This window comes from Scyliorhinus torazame, chromosome 12 (assembly GCF_047496885.1).
Source record: "Scyliorhinus torazame isolate Kashiwa2021f chromosome 12, sScyTor2.1, whole genome shotgun sequence".
In the NCBI taxonomy this organism is placed as follows: domain Eukaryota; kingdom Metazoa; phylum Chordata; class Chondrichthyes; order Carcharhiniformes; family Scyliorhinidae; genus Scyliorhinus; species Scyliorhinus torazame.
The window spans coordinates 167,388,258-167,406,728 of record NC_092718.1 but is presented as its reverse complement, the minus strand read 5'-3'; the positions used below and the strand labels follow the sequence as shown (position 1 = coordinate 167,406,728).

Here is an 18,471-nt window from a genome sequence, read left to right as displayed (position 1 = left end):
TCTGGTTCACCGCACAGTACTTTTAGCCGTTAAAATTGCCGTTGGGGCTCTTATTAAGAGCCCAAAAGTCCGTTCCACCGGGAGCTGCTGAAACGTGCGACTCAGCTGGTCATCGCCGCACCCGGAAGTCTCAGCTGGATAAAATATAAGTGTGGAGAAGGGGGGGGGGGGAAGAAAGAACTTTAAAACGTAATAAACCGCAGTCATCCCAACCAGAAAAATGTCACACTGCTACAATCCAGAGGTGGGAGGAGGGAAATCAGCATGAATGAAAGCACGTTGGGAAAAGCTGTCTTTATTTGACTAATGTACAAATCTCAAGTGTTTAAAAGTATTAAAATGGGCAGTCTCCATGCAGCTGCTAATGTCCTATTGCACTAATTGACAACCTTGTTCTGTGTGGCAGTGGGAGATTGAACAGGGCACTGTGCAAGTACAAGATTTCTTCTGTGCTTGGAAGCACAAGGTTTGCACGGAGTAGCAACAGCTTTACCTGACTGGGTACGAGACACTGTAACTGGAACCATGGACGTAAGAGATTTACAAACGTCATCACAAAAGTAAAACAAACGTTAATTATGAAACAAGCAGTGCATCAGGTGACCTAAATCGGTAGAAATTTCACAAGCGTTTGATTTGTAATTACAATAAACCTCACGAGACCCACGGGGACGCACTGGTCGATCTCTCCGGGTAGACACGTAGACTACGAGCTCTCCCGCTCGTGGGCGGAAGCCCGCCCAACCGGGGCTCGTAAATACGCCCTTTAAAAGCCTAACCCCACTGGGACCATTGAATTTCTGCTCTATGTTAACAAATTAAATATTGTTTAACATATCTTCTCGGGCCTCCTGAGCTTTTCTAGCAGTATATCCATGCTTGTAGCCGTGTTGTGTCTTTGTGTCACTCCTTTAGAACTCTGTTACCCAGATTTCCAGCTTAACTAGGATAACCTGTCCAAATATCTTTCAGTAAATACAGCAGAAAGGAGATTACATGTCTGGCAGAAGGAAAGCATTTTATTTCACAACTGATTTATTGAAGTCTCTTATGCAAATTCCACTGACTCCTATTTAATCAGGTTTATGTTCTGCACTTGCTGAAAGTCCTGTGAGAACTTAACATCTTTTCCACCTCTAACCCCTTCAGTCCCGAAACTGTTTAGTTTCTTTCCTTTCTAGCCTCCCGATGGCATGGTTTGCTTCCTAGCCTCCAGAAGACCACCGCCCCTCCCTCCCGCTACACCCTGTACCTTACTCAGCACGTCATTCTCAGTGCTGGAATGGAGAGTGATCGGCTGTTCAACGAGAGAAGGCATCAGTGAGAAGCCCCACTCAAGAGAGTGACATCTTCTAACTTTCCAGACATCTAGAGGGGCGGGATTCTCCACTCCTGCGCCGAAGTGCCCACGGCGTCCTGAACGCCGTCGAGGTTCACGACGGCGCGAAACGGCCCCTATCCCGACCGATTCAGGCCCCGACAATGGGCTAGGATCGGGGCCGCGTCACCTACACGCGCCAGGCCTTGTTGCTGCGTAAAGGCGGCGCCGCATAGATGACGCGGCCGGCGCCACATAACTGGCGTCACCCGCGCAACCCGCGCATGCGTGGTTGCCGTCCTCTCTGAGTCCGCTCCGCAAGAAGATGGCGGATGGATCTTGCGGGGCCGCGGAAGGAGGTCCTCCTTCAGAGAGGACGGCCCGACGATCGGTGGGCACCGATCGTGGGCCATGCCACATTTGAGGTACCCCCCGGTGCAGGATCCCCTCCCCCCCCACAGGCCGCCCCCCCCAGCGTTCCCGCGCTGTTCCCGACGGCAGCGACCAGGTGTGGACGGCGCCGGGGGGAACCCGCCGTTTTGGCCTGGCCACTCGGTCCATCCGGGCCTGAGAATAGGGCGGGTGCCGGAGAATCGCCATTTTGGGTGTCTCCGGCGATTCTCCGGCCTGCGGAACTCGACGGGGCCGTTCACGCCGCTTGGGAGAATCGCGGGAGGGCGTCGGACCGGCGTCCCTGGAAATTTTGGCGGCCCAGGCGATTCTCCTAACCGGCGCGGGAGTGGAGAATCTTGCCCCTACTGTTTGACGTTCCTTCCTGCTCTGATTTTCCTTGGGTATTTTTCTTACATTGAAGACACTAGATAAATAAATGTAGATCACAGAACAGAGCAGACAGGTTGCCATTATGAGGAAAGCCACTCAATTGTTAATTCCCTTCTCCATAATGGTAGAGGATGGTGGTTTGAGAGTGGGGAGGTTAAGAACAGCAGCTCCTCGAACTGGGAGGCCTGCTGATCTGGCAGTGCTGCTTATTCCTAGTGGAGAACCCATCTTATTGAAGGAGGTTTTCTGATTTCAGAAGGAGGTTTCCTTGCTAACCAGCATCCGTTCTGGAACGTTGCCTGTCTAGACACTCTTATAGGAAAGGTCCATGTTTTTTAGGAGGTTGCTTAACTTGGACCCTAAATAAGTTGTTTCTCCAAAACAACTGTTCCTTAAAATCCTGACCGTGCAGAAGGAGACCATTTGGTCCATCGAATCTGCACCGACTCACTGAAAGAACATTCTACCACTCCCCCGCCCTATCCCCGTAACCTCGCCGAACCTGAACATCCCTGGATACTGTAAGTGGCAATTTAGTTTGGTCAATCCACCGAACCTGCACGTCTTTGGACTGAGAGGGGAAACTGGAGCACCTGGAGGAAACCCACGCAGAGATGGGGAGAACGTGCAAACTCCACACAGACAGTCGGAATTGAACCCGTGTCCCTGGCATTGTGAGGCAGCCATGCTCACCACCTTCCGGCTGTGCCATTCAAGCAAGGTGACAGTATGGAAGGTGAACCAAAACAGCTGAAAATTCCAATTTGTTCATGTGTCACTCAGCCAGTGCTGGCCCTAATGAGCCATAATATGCTGTCAAAATAATCATGAGGCTAATGCCGCTCGTTAGTTATGCTTTAGCAAATTCAGGCAAGGCAGATGTATGATTATACGAAGGAATCCAAAAGTTACCGCCCAAGTGGCACTGCTCCACCATTAGCTTCACTGAAAAAACATTTTGCTGTCTGCCTCACCACTGATTGGTGGAAAGTCACTGTATTTGCCAGGTGTGTGTGACTTTAAACTTGCCACAGAAAGTCATCATGTCATTACAAGACCAGTACCCCGCTACATACATGGTAAATGTTAATTAATGCCAATCCACCTCTCTGGTCCTGAATATAAACTGTTACTGGTCTGGAGTCTCATCCGCTCAGGTTTTTGGAGATACCAAAAAGTTGAGGTAAAAGATTAAATTGTTGAAATGTTCTCTCTTTTTTTATTCTGTCAATCCAATCTTTATTTCCCTCTTTCCGTATCTGATTCGACAACAAATTTGCTGAGACTAGTTCACACTTCCTTCTCCATCGTGCCTCTTTCTCAATCCTTTAATCTGAAACACTGAGATGCACAGCCACCTGCCCTGTTCACTCAGGTACCAAATGCCTGGTTTCCCTCACTGCGCAGTTATCAGCTCTCAGTTTCAGCAACTCGCCACGCGACAATAAGTAAAAACCTAAACATGCAAAGGCAAGTCTAACTAATGGCAGACGTACGTTGCAGTAAATTATGGCTCAATGTCACTTTGGTGGGAGGGGAAAAACCCGAATATTCCGGGAGCCGTGGAGTACCGTGATGAAATGATCATTTTTCTGGCACCAATACCCCTACTGTGCTCGATAAATGATTGCGCCAGTGGTTTTTAGCTGAATGAAACCCTTAGGGGATCAGTTTTGTAGATTGTAAGGGCTGAATATGATAAGATTGCTCATCCAGCGCCAGACTGGGCAGCAGTGTATCTCTGGTTGAGTCTAGGACACAGCATTGAGTCCGTTTCCTTTCCAGCTTTGTACAAACTTGGAATTCAACAGACACGTGTCCCAGTGAACTGGAGCAGCAGCGAGGGTGCAAGGAATAGCTTCTAGGAAGAGATACTTTTGAACGGAGATGCTTTTCAATGAAAGTGTGTGCTTTCAAATAAACCTGTTGGACGTTAACCTGCCGTTGAGAGACTTCTTATTGTGCCCACCCCAGTCCAGCACTGGCATCTCCACATCATATCAATGAAATTAAGTTTAGAGTATAAAAGTAAACGTCCACAGACAGAATACAGAACCGGCCAGAGGCTTCTTCCCAGTTAAAAGAACAGAGCCAGGGAATCGGACATGGACAACGGAATGATAAAAAGACAAGATGACAAACAGAGCCCAGTGGAATAATGGGTGTCAGGCAGAGGGGTCATTGAAATGGCACACAGTTATTATAGTTAGGAAATAGTCCCCAGCAGGGGAATCTTTAGACCAGGCCTCAACTTTCTTTTTAGTATGCTGACTCTCCCCAAAAATGAAGGATAATCTACTGAGCAAGAAGTGTACTTTATCTATAGTTATAAAACAGGATCAAAAAGGTGAAACATTAAACAGCTTGCTGGTAAAACAGCAAGGCCAACGAGTTCTGTTCTCATAACACACGCCAGTTCACAGGGATAGGCCATTATACAGGCCCCAAGCTGTGCATATTTTACCCGTTTAATTGAAGTTTTGCAAAGGCCAGGCAGTTTTAAGTCACCAAACTGTTTATTTAAATCAAAATTAAACAAAGCTCTCGGCAATGGATTATACACAGAAAAGTGGCTGCCAGTTTAGGTCGGTTAATTCCTCCACTGCGTGACGAGTGCCTCTCTTTCAGTGTCGGAGCTGATGGCTGTTATACAACATGTACTTCTCAAATCTAAAGGTGTTCACCATTACATTTTTATAAATCAAATTATAGTCACTTGGTAGCACAGAACTGGAGTATTGCTGGATAAGAGACATGCTTGGTAGTTAATTGTCAGTTACCAGCAACTGGTGCATTCTCCACGGCAACGTCTCCACCAGAGACCACTTGCCAACCAATCATCGCTCCCTTCTTGCGCATTATAAATTGTTTGTTTTCCCCCTTGTATTGCAAGACGAGAAGCTTCTTCATGTCTCTTTTTCCAGCAACAGATCAAATTATATTAAAGCTGTCGGGCTTTAGTTAGGAACGTTCAATACCATTTAACAGCTCCAACTGTTCCCAAGTAATTTTATCTTTACTTTTACTATTTGGTGATGAATCATTAATCTCAAAAGTTTCTGAAAGAAAACATGGAGTGAGTAGATGTGAATAATCTGGTGTCAACAGCTACACGGTTCATTATTGACCATCATACATGGTTTCAGCCAACTTTCAGTGAACACAATTGGTCACCCAGACGATGGAGTGTTACTCAAAATATGTCAGATGTCTAGAAAACAATTAACTTCGGCCTTGTGAAATATTTTAACGTACGGAAATTTGCAATCTACTTTAAACATCTGTAGAGTTTATATTTACTGTCACAGTAAACAGGTCCCGCTCTGCGATTGGGTCACCCAGCAGATTTGTTGGAGTCCTGCCAAGAAAAAGGGCAACTAATCAGCATTTCCAGACAGAGAAAATAAAAAATCACAGATATAATTGAATAGATTTTGGGGATCATTTTAATCTAACCTTTTTTTTTTTTAAATTGAAAATATTTTTATTGGAATTTTTGCACTTAATATCAAAACTTTGCAGAATACAAGAACTATAATAATAACCAGAATAATAACACCATCAACACAAGTATCACAAGCTGCCCCCGTGTCTGTGACAGTAGTCCCAGTGTCATCATTTCCTTACATTAGTGTGTATCATGCGCTTTTTAAAAGTGTTCTTATTGGGATTTTTAACGTTTAGTAATAAAAATTATACACAACTTTACATAGGTATTTACAATTACTGCTAGGACTCTTTACATTGTTTATAATTACATTTGTTTTGCTGATGGGGGGGGGGGAAAGAGATCTGTTTACCCCTTGTCCTAACCTTTTCTATGATTCGCCCGTAGATGTCTCTACATTTGTCGTCCCCTACCCAGTCCAGCACTACCATTGTGTCCAGGGATGTGTGTCCGAGTCTCTTGGGGAATGTTTTTGTCTCCTTTCTGAGAAAGTTGCGCAGCCGCAGGTACCTGTGCTTGTTCCCTTTCAGGGGTTGGGAGCCGCTCAAGAGTCACCCCAGGGTCGCCAGTCTTTCATCCACAAAAATATCCTCTACTCTGAGAGTGTCCCTCTGTCCTCCCTCCACGCCCCAAATGTGGCATCTATCCTCGCCAGTGTGAACCTATGGTTGTTGCAAATGGAGGCCTCTATGGAAATCTCACCAAGCTTCAAATGGCGCCTGAACAGGTTCCATGTCCTTAGCATGCCTGATACAACCGGGTTCCTGGAGTTGTGTGTGTGTGGAGGGGGTCGGGCAGTGCAGTGGCCAGTGCTCGGAGAGATATCCCCGTGCAGGAGGCCTCCTCTATTCGCACCCAGACTGCCTCCAGCTCTCTTACCCACCTCCTGACCCTCTCCATGATTAACTTGCCGACCCTGGTGAAGAAGGATTTGGGGAAGAAGATCGGGAGGGATCTGAATACGAAGAGGAACCTAGGCAGCACGTTCATTTTGACCGTCTATATCCTTCCCGCTGTTGAAAGAGGGAGTGAGTCCCATCTTTGCAAGTCCCTCTTCACCTCCTCCACCAGGCTGGAGAGGTTCCATTTGTGGAGCTTCGTACAGTTGTGGTCTGGGTTACTTTAAACGGTAGTTCTCCCAGCTCCAAACCTCCCTCTCGGGAGTTCACCGGGAAGATTTCACTCTTTCCCAGGTTGAATTTGTAACCCGAGAAGGCACCAAACTCCCTAAGGAGTCCTGTTATCTTTCCCATACTGGCTAGGGGGTTTGACACGTAGAGCTGGTCGTTCGCATAGAGCGAGACTCTTTGCTCTCTGCCCTCTCTCCGAATGCCCGCCCACCACTCCGCAGATCTAAGGGCGATGGCCAGTGGTTTGGTAACCAGTGCGAACAGGAGCAGGGATAATGGGCACCACTGCCTCGTGACCCTGTGCAGCCAAAATTATTCAGAACTGGTGGCATTCGTCTGCGCCGTAGGAGCGCTGTGCAGGAGTGAAACCCATGCAGTAAACCCTAGTCCAAACTGTAGCCATCTCGGATGGCCACCTGCAAAAGGACCATGGGAATTATGGCCAACCCAGGACTCCGACAGATACACAGCCTATGTGTATTTAAAACAGTGGTAACCAGACCTGATCGAAAACCCCGCTCGTTTGCATCTTATTGACCCATTTTCCCAGGACAATAGAACTCCAATCAAGCAACCGGTACAGCCACAGACTGATCGGCGCCACTCCCCTTACTCAGAAAGCACACCTGCCAAGGTCAATGACCGCTAAGGACCCGCCCAGCCACCAAGGCACCCGCCCCTTTATTGGCCGAAATTGAAGACAGTGATCAGAGCCCTGTCGAACTATTGGGTCCAAGGTTAAGGACCGCACCAAAGAGCGCGAAATCCCAGAGGGATAAAAGAGGACACAGCCATGTGTTCTGTCTCTTTTGGATCTGGCCTGTGCCAACCCAATTGTAGCAGGAACAGCCAGCCATGTTCAAGACCAACGATCGCTACCTGACGGATGAGCCCAGCAGAGACAAAGCCACTTTCTTCGAACCAGCCAAGTGAAATCCAGATAAAGGCCTTATCCATTTGCACAGTGCCGGTCACCCTGAAGTTAAGTGTAGGTTATTGTAGCTGATAAGCGTAGTTTAACTCGTAGTAGATATTGTGTTTGCATGTTGAGATGACTCTTGTGTATGTAAATAAACCAACTTTTGAACTAACTAACTGGTTGTGTGGTCATTTGAACGATATAAGGGAAGGTTGTGGTTCACTAAGATAAATAGAAATACCCACAGTATTGGCGACGCTGTTGGGACCGAAACAGAGCAACAAAACCCAAACCGTTTAAGAAGCTCCATGAAGTACCTCCATTCTACTCAACCAAAGGTATTTTCAGTATCCAGGGAGACGATTATCTCAGATGTCCTCTCCCCGGATGGGTCATTATTAGCAGGAATCTGATGTTCGCTGTTTGTTGTCTTGGCAAACCCAGTCTGATCTTCCGCGACCACTTCTGACAGGCAGTCCTTCAGGCGCCTCGCCAGTCCTTTCACTAGGACTTTTGCATCAGCGTATAATAGACGGATGGGTTTGTACGCTCCACATTCTTGTCATGTCTTTGGCCTTTTTGGGGGTCAATGAGATTGTAGTCACCTAAATTGGCCAACTCCCGACTCAAAATGCGAACGGCAAAGGCTGATGGGAAAGTCAGCCAACAAGACAGAAACCAGCGGCTGCAGGTTTGCTGTGTATTTACCTCTGCAAAAACCAGACAACATCGATACCAGCGGCCATCAGCATAACAAAGTAGCAGCCATCTGCATACTGATGAGCAATCCCCGGGAACAATAAGTAACATTTTTGACACACAAAGCAAAGCCAGACTCCTCGGCGCCAGCAGGAGCCAACACAAAGGAGGTGAACGAGCACCTCAAGACCGCCCATCGATCAGGGAACTGCTCCAGTATTGGAGAAAATCGAACCAATCGATTGGGACAAAGTTCAATCACTTGGGACCAGGTACAGGGTCCACCCCAAAAGGCGGGAAGCCCCTAGGGACTATAAGAATTGAGTTCCAAGTTCAAATCGCTCTCTTCACTCTTCAGCAGCTCCTCTCTTCACTCTCTGGGAAGGCTGAAGTTGTTAAACAGAATAAGACAGTGGGGTTTGTTGGAGTGGTAAAGGAAAGCCCAAGGGAAGTGAGGGAGGTGCAAACGATTGTACAGCCTGTTCAAGAAGTAATTGTTAAGAAGGTGCCAGATGTATTTAAAGAATTTACTTGTGTGGGTAAAGTTTACTCATGTGTATCAGGAGGAGCAGGTAAGGAAGTCACAATTCTAAGAGATACAGGGGCTAGTCAATCTTTAATGGTAAGAAATGAGGAATTATGTAGTTTGGGAAGAATGTTGCCAGAAAAGGTGGTGATATGTGGAATTCAGGGTGAGAGGAGTAGCATTATATAAGGAGTCCATTATATAAGGCAAGGTTGGAAAGTCCAGTGAAGAGTGGTGAAGTGGTAGTAGGAGTAATAGATAAACTATCTTGTCCAGGAATACAGTTTATCTTGGGTAATGATATAACTGGATCGCAGGTGGGAGTGATGCCTACTGTGGTTGATAAGCCAGTGGAAAATCAGACAACTGAAGGGTTGAAGGATGAATATCCTGGGATTTTTCCGAATTGTGCAGTAACAAGGTCGCAAAGTCACAGGTTAAGACAAGAGGAGAAATCAAAGAGTGAAGATGAAGTTGAAGTGCAATTATCAGAAACGATTTTTGATCAGATGGTTGAAAAAGAACAAGAACAAGTGGAGGATGAGGCGGATATTTTTAGTTCAGGAAAATTGGCGGAGTTACAACAGAAAGATGTAGAAATAAAACGGATATATCAGAAAGTATATACGGAAGAGGAATCTGAGAGTATACCAGAGTGTTATTCCCATAAAAGTGATGTCTTGATGAGAAAATGGAGATCTTTACAGATGCAGGCGGATGAAAAGTGGGCAGCAGTTCATCAAGCAGTATTGCCGGTAGGGTATAGAAAGGAGGTGTTGTGAGTCGCACATGAGGTACCAGTGGGAGGCCATTTGGGAATAAGGAAAACTCAAGCTAAAATCCAGAAACATTTTTATTGGCCTGGACTATATAAAGATGTAGTTAAATTCTGTCAATCATGTCACACATGTCTGATAGGGAAACCTCAAGCAGTGATAAAACCAGCGCCCTTAATACCCATTCCAGTATTTGAGGAACCTTTTACGAGGGTCATAACTGATTGTGTAGGACCGCTTCCTAAAACAAAAAGTGGGAATCAATATCTTTTGACTCTCATGGATGTGTCTACTAGGTTTCCAGAGGCCATTCCAGTACGTAATATTACAGCTAAAAGGATTGCGGAGGAGTTACTTAAATTCTTTACTAGATATGGACTACCCACAGAAATTCAATCGGATCAAGGATCAAATTTTACTTCAAAGTTATTCAAAGAAGTTATGGATAGCTTAGGAATAAAACAATTTAAATCAACTACTTACCATCCAGAATTGCAGGGAGAATTAGAAAGATGGCATCATACATTAAAGACAATGTTGAGGGCGTATTGTCAAGATTATCCAGAGGATTGGATAAAGGAATTCCATTCGTATTGTTTGCAATTAGGGATGCACCTAATGAGTCTACCAAATTTAGTCCTTTTGAACTAATTTTTGGTCATGAGGTAAGAGAACCACTTAAATTGATTAAGGAAAAATTGGTGGGTGAGAAATCGGAAATTACACTTTTGGATTACGTGTCAAATTTTAGGGAACGATTAAATAGAGCAGGTGAATGGGCTAGACAACATTTGAAAGTTGCACAAAATGTGATGAAACGGGTAGCGGACAAGAAATCCAAAGTTCGTAGTTTTGCCAGTGGGGATAAAGTTTTAGTGTTGTTGCCAGTGTTAGGTGAGCCTTTAAAAGCTAGGTTTTGGGGACCGTATCAGATTGAAAGGAAATTAAGTGAGGTGAATTATGTGGTAAAAACACCAGATAGAAGGAAGACTCACCGAGTGTGTCATGTGAATATGCATAAAAGGTACTTTGAAAGGGGAGAGAAAAAGAAGGTTTTAATGATCTTGCTCAAAGTGACGAACCAAATCCAGATGACTGTGAATTTGGCATACCTCAAATTAAATTGGAAAATGAGGATGTTCTTAAAAATTGGGATGAATTGTTAAGTTACCTTCCAAAGGAAAAACAAACTGACCTAAAAGAGTTATTGATATCACATGGGCAAGTTTGTAGAGATAAATTGGGAAGTACTAAAATGGCTATACATGATGTAGATGTGGGAAATGCTGTTCCAATCAAACAACATCCCTATAGACTTAATCCTTTAAAATTGGCACAGGTTAATAGAGAGATTGAGAGTATGCTGAAGAATGGCATAATTGAAGTGGGTTTCAGCCAATGGAGCTCACCCACAGTGATGGTACCTAAACCAGACGGTACCCAACAGTTGTGTGTGGACTATCGAAAGGTGAATGCAGTTACAAGAACGGACTCCTACCCTATCCCACGTTTGAAGGATTGCATTGAGAAAGTGGGACAATCTGCTTTTACTTTCAACTTCCAGACATGGAAAGAACATTTTAAACATCGTATGGAGTTCTTCGATCGACTTCAGGTGGCGGGTCTGGTGATAAACCCAGCCGAAAGTGAATTTGGAGAAGCCCGAATCACTTTCCTTGCGGAGTTTCCGATACCCTCAAGACGAAGGGAAATAATGCGATTTTGTAGCATGAGTGGATTTGATCGAATATTTGTGCAAAAGTTTTGTGGCGTGATTACTCCACTGATAGACTTGCTAAAGAAACGTCAAAAATTTAATGGGACAGCAGATTTTCAACAGGCATTTAACTGCCTGAAAGCTGTGATCACCAATGCTCCTGTATTGGAGAATTGCAAGGCACTTTGTTGTCAGATTGAACTAAAGTATCTGATTCTAAAGGGAAATGCCGAGGAGTAGAGGAATGGATGGATCGTGCAGAGACTGTGTTCAAAGAGACCGTCAATTGAGAAGGATTTTGGTTGGAGGAAGAAGAACAAAGAAAAATGGACTATATTATACCTGTTTGCATGTGTTGTTTTTTTTAAAAAACGAAAAGGTATATTTACACATAGTGGATGGTGCAAAAGTCAAAAATGAAACCATCTTGAAGTTGATGGTTTATTTTTTTTTCTTGGGGGAGGGTCTCATGTGAGAGTCCATTTGAGACATGGATGTTTAAGCAATGTACCATGAAGAAATCAGTGATGTCACAGCGTGGGTGGAGCTGGGCTTTAGATCAGCCATTTTGCAGTTTTTAGTTGCAGTTTGGATGAAAAGAGCTTGGGGAGTGTCTGTGTTTTGCAGTGAGCTGGATTTGCTGTGATCTCTGCCATGAAAGACTATCTCTGGATCATTTGGGTGATTTAAACTCATAACAGTAAAGCCTTTAACCTGATGTGATTCTGTTTAAAGGTGTTAAGTCTCTTGGAAGTTTGAAGGAACATTTTGAGGAATTATTTACTGTTGTAATATTTTCGGAGTTATCTTTGAAGTAAGGGTGTTAAGAGATCCAATGTTTAATAAAGATGTTAATTTGAGTTCATGGAATAAACATTGTTTTGTGTTTAAAAACCCACGTGTCCATAATTGTAATCTCACACTTAGGGAACAAGCCGTGTGCTAGAAAAAGCAACAAATACATTAAAGGGGGAGGTTGGTTGAACTCCATGATACATTTTGGGGTTCTGAAAACGCCTCGCCCATAACATTCCCTACAAATAAGCCCGGCTCCTGAGAAACTTCCCTCCAACTAGGTCCACCTCCTGAGGTATGTCCCTCCACTAGGCCGGACTCCTGAGGTAATTCCCTCCAATTGTCCGTCTCCTGAGGCACTTATCGCCAACTAAGCCAGGATCCTGAAGCACTTACATCTAACTAGACCCGGCTCCAGAGGTACTTCCCTCCAACGAGGCCCAGTTCGTGAAGTATTTTCCTACAACTAGGCCCAGCTCCTGATGTACTCTCCTCAACTAGGCCCGACTCCAGAGGTAGTTTCCTACAAATAGGCCCGGCTCTTGAGGTACATCACATCTTCCAGATGTCCCAAAAGTATTTTACGCCCAATGAGTTACTTTGAAAGGCATTTGCTATTATGCAGGTGACCACAGCAGCCAGATCTGACCCAAATTGAATAAAACTAGATCACGTGCTCATTCCTATCACCGTTGAGAGAGGAATGTTTGCAGGACTCGAGGAGAACTCCAGTCCCTTTGATTAATGCCATCGGGTCTTCGACATTCACGTGGAGTTGGGGCCTCAGTAAGTTCATACTTACAGTTCCGCCTCGGTCCCACAACAGAATGTCAGTTGTCCAGCAAGTCTTGAACTTAAGACCCTTCTGACTCAGGCAAGAGTGCTCCCAACTAATATACAAAAAGCTAGCAAGGCATAAGCCTAAAGCACTATATATTTTGAGTAAAACTGGGTTGTGGATTAGAAAGTCGCTGAAAGAGAAAGCAGCTGTTCGGGGGACGGTGTTGAATTGGAGTGAAGTGCCTCTGGGATCAATGCTGGGCCCATACGGCACAATCTAGATAATTAACCTGGACATATACATGTAATTTATTTGGTTAAGTTCACTGGATAAATAACTGTAGTGAATTAAACTCGGTGTATCTAAACTTCCTGGTGACATGTCAAAACAACTCGGAGCAAGGAGAAAAATCAGAGGAAGAGGATATTTGAGTAAGAAGCGAAGAGACTTGAATGTGGAAAATCCCAACCAAAGAAAAAGCAGAGAGCCTGAACATGGCTGTAACAAAAAAAAGAAGAGTCGAAGAAGGTTTGTGAAAGCGGGAAAAAGAAGAGTGGAGGAACTGGACCGGGAGTTCCAGAAAGCAGAAGTCGAACAAGTGGCCATCAATACTGGCACAAAGGAATCCTGGTTTTACAGCAGACAAGGTCATGTGAGGTCCCATGACAGGAGAACACCACCAATTAAGGCATGTATACATCTGAAAGGAAACGGTGAGTTATTTGAGGTGTACGGCCAAGTCAGTGAAGTATGAGATGAATGTTTACTAAAAAAACTACTCTGGTAGTGCATATTTGCAAGAACGTGCACACATGTCTGTCATGATTTTCAGTTTTGTAAAATGTACACATGTAGTCTGAGGCCATTGTGCTGAGGCAGGACATACTTCCAGTACTTGTGTTCAGGCCTTGATATATCAAATACCTGTAGCCACCCGAGTTGGCCACTTCCCGACTTAAATTGGAGAACCGCAAAGGCTGAAGGGAAATTCAGCCAAAGCAGGTAAAGACCAGCAAATACAGAAATCATGTATATTGGAACCTGCAAAACAACCAGACAGCACCAAAACCAGCAGCCATCTACATAGTAATGTGCGATTCCCAAGCACAATGGCAACAGTGAAAGTAAACAAAGCCAAGCCAGACACCTCGGCGCCAGCAGGAGCCAAGACAAAGGAAGGCCAACGGACACTTAGGGACCGCCCAGCGATCAGGGAACCGCTCCAGCATTGGAGAAACCGATCCAAATGATGGGAAAATAGACCAATCACTTGGAACCAGGTACGGGGTCCGCCCCGAAGGACGGGAAGCCCCTGGGGACTATAAAGTAAATCCCCAAGTTCAAATCGTCCTTCTTTGGCAGGGTCACTCAGCAACTTGAATCAACCCGTGAGAGTGACCTGCCTCGCTGCTTCCAAGCAAGTAAGTCTCAAGTCAACGCTCGCTACGCGATAGGCGCTCCTAGCTACCAGTCCATACCAGCTTTGAATCCCGCAGACTCAGGACCTGAACGAAAGGCCATTTGTTCCCCTGACCTGGTGGACCAGTCCGAAGCCAAGTATAGGCTTGTTAAGTGATAGAAATAGCCTAGAAAGTAGAGTATATGCATGAGTAGCGATTTACTGTGTATAATAAATGTGCTTTGAATCTTACTAATTGGTGTGTTGAGTTATTGATCATTACTTGAACTTGAACCTCGTGGCAGTATCATAAAGGTACCTGGCGACTCTAGAGCAAAGGTTATAAAACAGAGCCAATTGAACCAACCAAAAGTTAGCAACATACCCATTATGCAGTTTAAACTGGTGCAGAGCGCACCTAACCAGAACCCGAACGAGCAGGCTCTTCCCGGAGGTGGAGGATAAATGTAACGGTGCCAGGGAGGCCCGGCCAACCACACCCACATGTTCTGGGCCTGCCCCTGACTTGTCGGGTTCTGGACAGCCTTCTTTGAGGTGATGTCCAAGATTGTGGGGGTGAGGGTCGTGCTGTGCCCGAAAATGGCAGTCTTCAGGGTAGCGGACCAGCCAGAACTTTATATGGGGAAGAGGGCCGATGCCCTTGCTTCCTTCATCGCACGCTGGAGAATCCTGCTCGGCTGCCGATCGGCGGCACCACCCATAGCTGCAGACTGGCTGGCAGACCTATCGGAATTTCTCCATCTGGAGAAGATCAAATACACCATCTGAGGGTCGGACGATGGCTTCCACAAAGCAGAGGTGCAATTCATCAGCCTGTTCCAAGGCCTGTTCAAAGGAAGAGACGGGGGAGAGGGTGGGGGGGGGGGGGGGGGGGGGAAATCAATAGGAACCAACAGGATCACACAGGGCAGACATGAGGAGGGGACCCAGGGAAAGATCGAAGAGGGGGCCCTCTGCCGCCCCCCCATAAACCATAAGAACAAAACCAAGTTGAACGACAGGTTATAATATCTACTGCAGAAGAAAGAGCCTAAGACAGATCCCGAATAACAGAAAAAGGGAGGGGGAGTGCTTACGAAAAGAAAACAGGTCAATTGTAAATAATAACCATTCTCAATCACCTCCTGTGTCGTGTACAAATGTAAAATTCAATAAAAATATTTAGAGTCATAGAGTCATGGGTGTACCTACAACTCGGGGACTGCAGCGGTTCAAGAAGGCAACTCACCACTACCTTCTGAAGGGCAATTAGGGATGGGTCTGACTAGCGACGCCCACATTCCATAAATTAATAAATTTAAAAACTCCGTTCACGACCGAGGCACAATGTCAGCTGTGTGTACCATCTACAAGATGCACTGCAAGAACTCAACAAGACTTCTTCAACAGCACCTTCCAAACCCTCAACCTCCACCTAGGACACAGGCAGCAGATGTATGGGAACGCCACCACCTCCAAATAGTCACCACCTTGACTTGGAACCCTATCGCCGTTCCTACCCTTCGCAGGATCCAAGTCCTGGAACTCCCTCCCTAACAGCACTGTGGGTGTACCTGCACTTCAGGGACTAGCAGTGATTCAAGAAGGCAGCTAGCTCACCACCACCTTTGCAAGGCAATTAGGGATGGGCAATAAATGCTGGTCGAGCCAACGAAGCCCACAGCCCTTCAAAAAATGAAAAAAATGAAAATCACGCTTCAGGTTTGAAGATATTCCTGAACCAAATCTGTCATCTCAACATCCACTCGTTGTTACTGTGTAACCACAATGCAAAGAAAACCCATACCCACCCATCAGTTCAAAATATTAATCAAAGGCTACAACCCCTGACTGATCTGCATTAATCTCAACACTCAATAGCTGTTTTCAGATACTTGCCAAATGCTGCAAAATTTGTAGTTGTCTGAGAAAATACTTCAAGCTCGATCACAGTGGATGGATTGCAGATGTTTACTCACTTGTGTGGAAATGTGATTGGCCATTTATCACTTACAAGGGCCTTATAAAAACTGCCCGTCAGCCAGCATAGTGCCAGACTTCAGGTCCCAGCTGTCAACTTTCAAAACGTGTCAACTGCAAGACAGATTCCGTGGATATTTCTCCATGAAACAGAATCTGCCTCAGGACTCAGCTTGATGGGAGTGACAAACCGCTGCTTAAACCAAGTAGGATCAGAATTTATGGGCCGATTTATTTTTCTCCCCCTCCGATGTGGGCTGATCGCAGGCTCGCCAGTTTCTGGACGATAGTCACGGTACCCAGGCGAGTGTCCCTGGTGGCGATCACTCATTTCACTTGCCACTGCAGCGAATAACTGATACACTGATTGATGAATAACTGATACACTGATTGATGAATAACTGACACACTGATTGATGAATCCCAAACTAAATTCACACATACACCAACGTTATAATACAGGGACACCCACTAAAGAGTGTGGACAGCTCAAGAGAATCGAACTCACACCGTCGCCTGCGTAAGCTCGATGACGAAAAGTCTCCCGGGGCAGCCTAATCACTGTAAAACAAACTGCACAAGTTTTTTAATTGTTTTGTCTCATTCATAGTTCCCCCCTCCCTCACCGACACCCATGTATCGCCTATTTAAACTTTCCTTTTCATTTGGTTTTGAACTATTTTGTTCTCTTTTTCTTCCTCCTTGAAAGAACCATAGTTATCTGACATTTCAGTACCTTTCAATGAGTCTCTCACATCCAAACAATCAACTGTCGTGCAGTTTGGTCATTGCCGGAAGTAAACAAAGCTGCTTCGTGCTCAAGATCTCAAAATCCATTCGCTGTCATCACAGTAGAGCTTCTCCAACCAATTCCACTTTCTCACCTTATCCTTGTATTCTGCTCTGTCACCCAAGAGAACAACCTGCACATCACAGGAGTCAATTAAGTGAACTTTTTGTTGTTCCTTCTCCAAGGCAAGTATAGAATCATAGAATCCTCCCAGTGAAGGAGGCCATTCGGCCACTTGGATCTGCACCAATCCTCTGAAAGAAAGAAGCCCACTCCTGCCCTATCCCTGTAACCCCACCTAAGCTGTATATCCCTGGCCACTAAGGGGCAATTTAGCATGGCCAATCCACCTAACCTGCACACCTTTGGACTGTGGGAGGAAACCGGAGTACCCGGAGGAATCCCACGCAGACACGGGGGAGAAAGTGCAAACTCCACACCGACCACTCCAAGGCCGGAATTGAACCTGGGTCCTTGGCACAGTGCGGCAGCAGTGCTAACCACTGTACCACCATACCGCCATAATATCCTCCCTTAGGGAAGGAGACCCAAACTACTTTTCCAGGTATGGTCTCCCCAAAGACTTTACAATTACGGCAAGACCTCCTTAGTCGTAAGCTTTATTGTCAGTAGGTTGGAGTTTCGACATTCCATTTGTCTTCCTAATTGCTTCCTGTATCTGCATTTTAACTTTTTGATTACAAACAAGGCCACTCAAATCCCAAATGTTTAAGTACAAACATTTACCAGTGTCTCGCCATTTAAAATACTATGCTTCACCATTCTTCCCAAAGTGGATAATCTTACACTCCCCATCACACATCGTCTGAGCTTAAAGGGTACAGGAAGTATAAACCTGACAAAGCTGCTTAGAAAGTTCCTATATCCAGCAGAGTGCTGGCGCTAATAATTTCTCCTAGAGCGGTGAGCTGTGTAAGACAGTAAGAAGTTTTACAACACCAGGTTAAAGTCTTACAACACCAGGTGAGTCACCTGAAGAAGGAGCTATGCTCTGAAAGCTCGTGATTCCAGAGAAACCTGGAAGCCTGGTGTTGTAAGACTTCATATTGTGCCCACCCTAGTCCAACGCCGGCATCTCCACATCATGTGTACAGGAAAACAGAGAACTGCTTTGTGTTGTATTCATGAGTAAAGGAGTCTTGCAGTTCAGAATAGGGTTAATTAGGGACACATTAAGACCTTGTCCAAACCTCAGAAGCTCTTCAAGCACCATTAGTCACCTCCTAGGAGGTAATAAGATCGGAGAGCCTGAGGTTGGAGACCCTTAGGTTAAAATTAAAGGGCCAATTTTACCAGGGTTGTCCTTCTGAGGCTATATAAGGCTCTGGTCAGACCCCATTTGGAGTATTGTGAGCAGCTTTGGGCCCCGTATCTAAGGAAGGATGTGCT

The 18,471-nt window shown here is 45.4% G+C and overlaps 1 protein-coding gene across 3 annotated transcripts in view; it reads right to left on the bottom strand.

Annotated features, from left to right (window-relative positions):
• The window catches only part of fkbp6 (FKBP prolyl isomerase 6), a 134,172-nt gene that overhangs the window by 34,875 nt on the left and 80,826 nt on the right, over positions 1–18,471 (bottom strand). For 2 of the 3 annotated variants that reach the window (XM_072469325.1, XM_072469327.1), the window contains one exon: positions 4,599–5,459. The exons of the other annotated variant lie outside the window; for it this stretch is intronic. The gene's annotated coding sequence lies outside the window, so the exon portion shown is untranslated. Of the gene's footprint in view, positions 1–4,598; positions 5,460–18,471 lie in introns of those variants that run through there. 3 annotated transcript variants of the gene reach the window in all.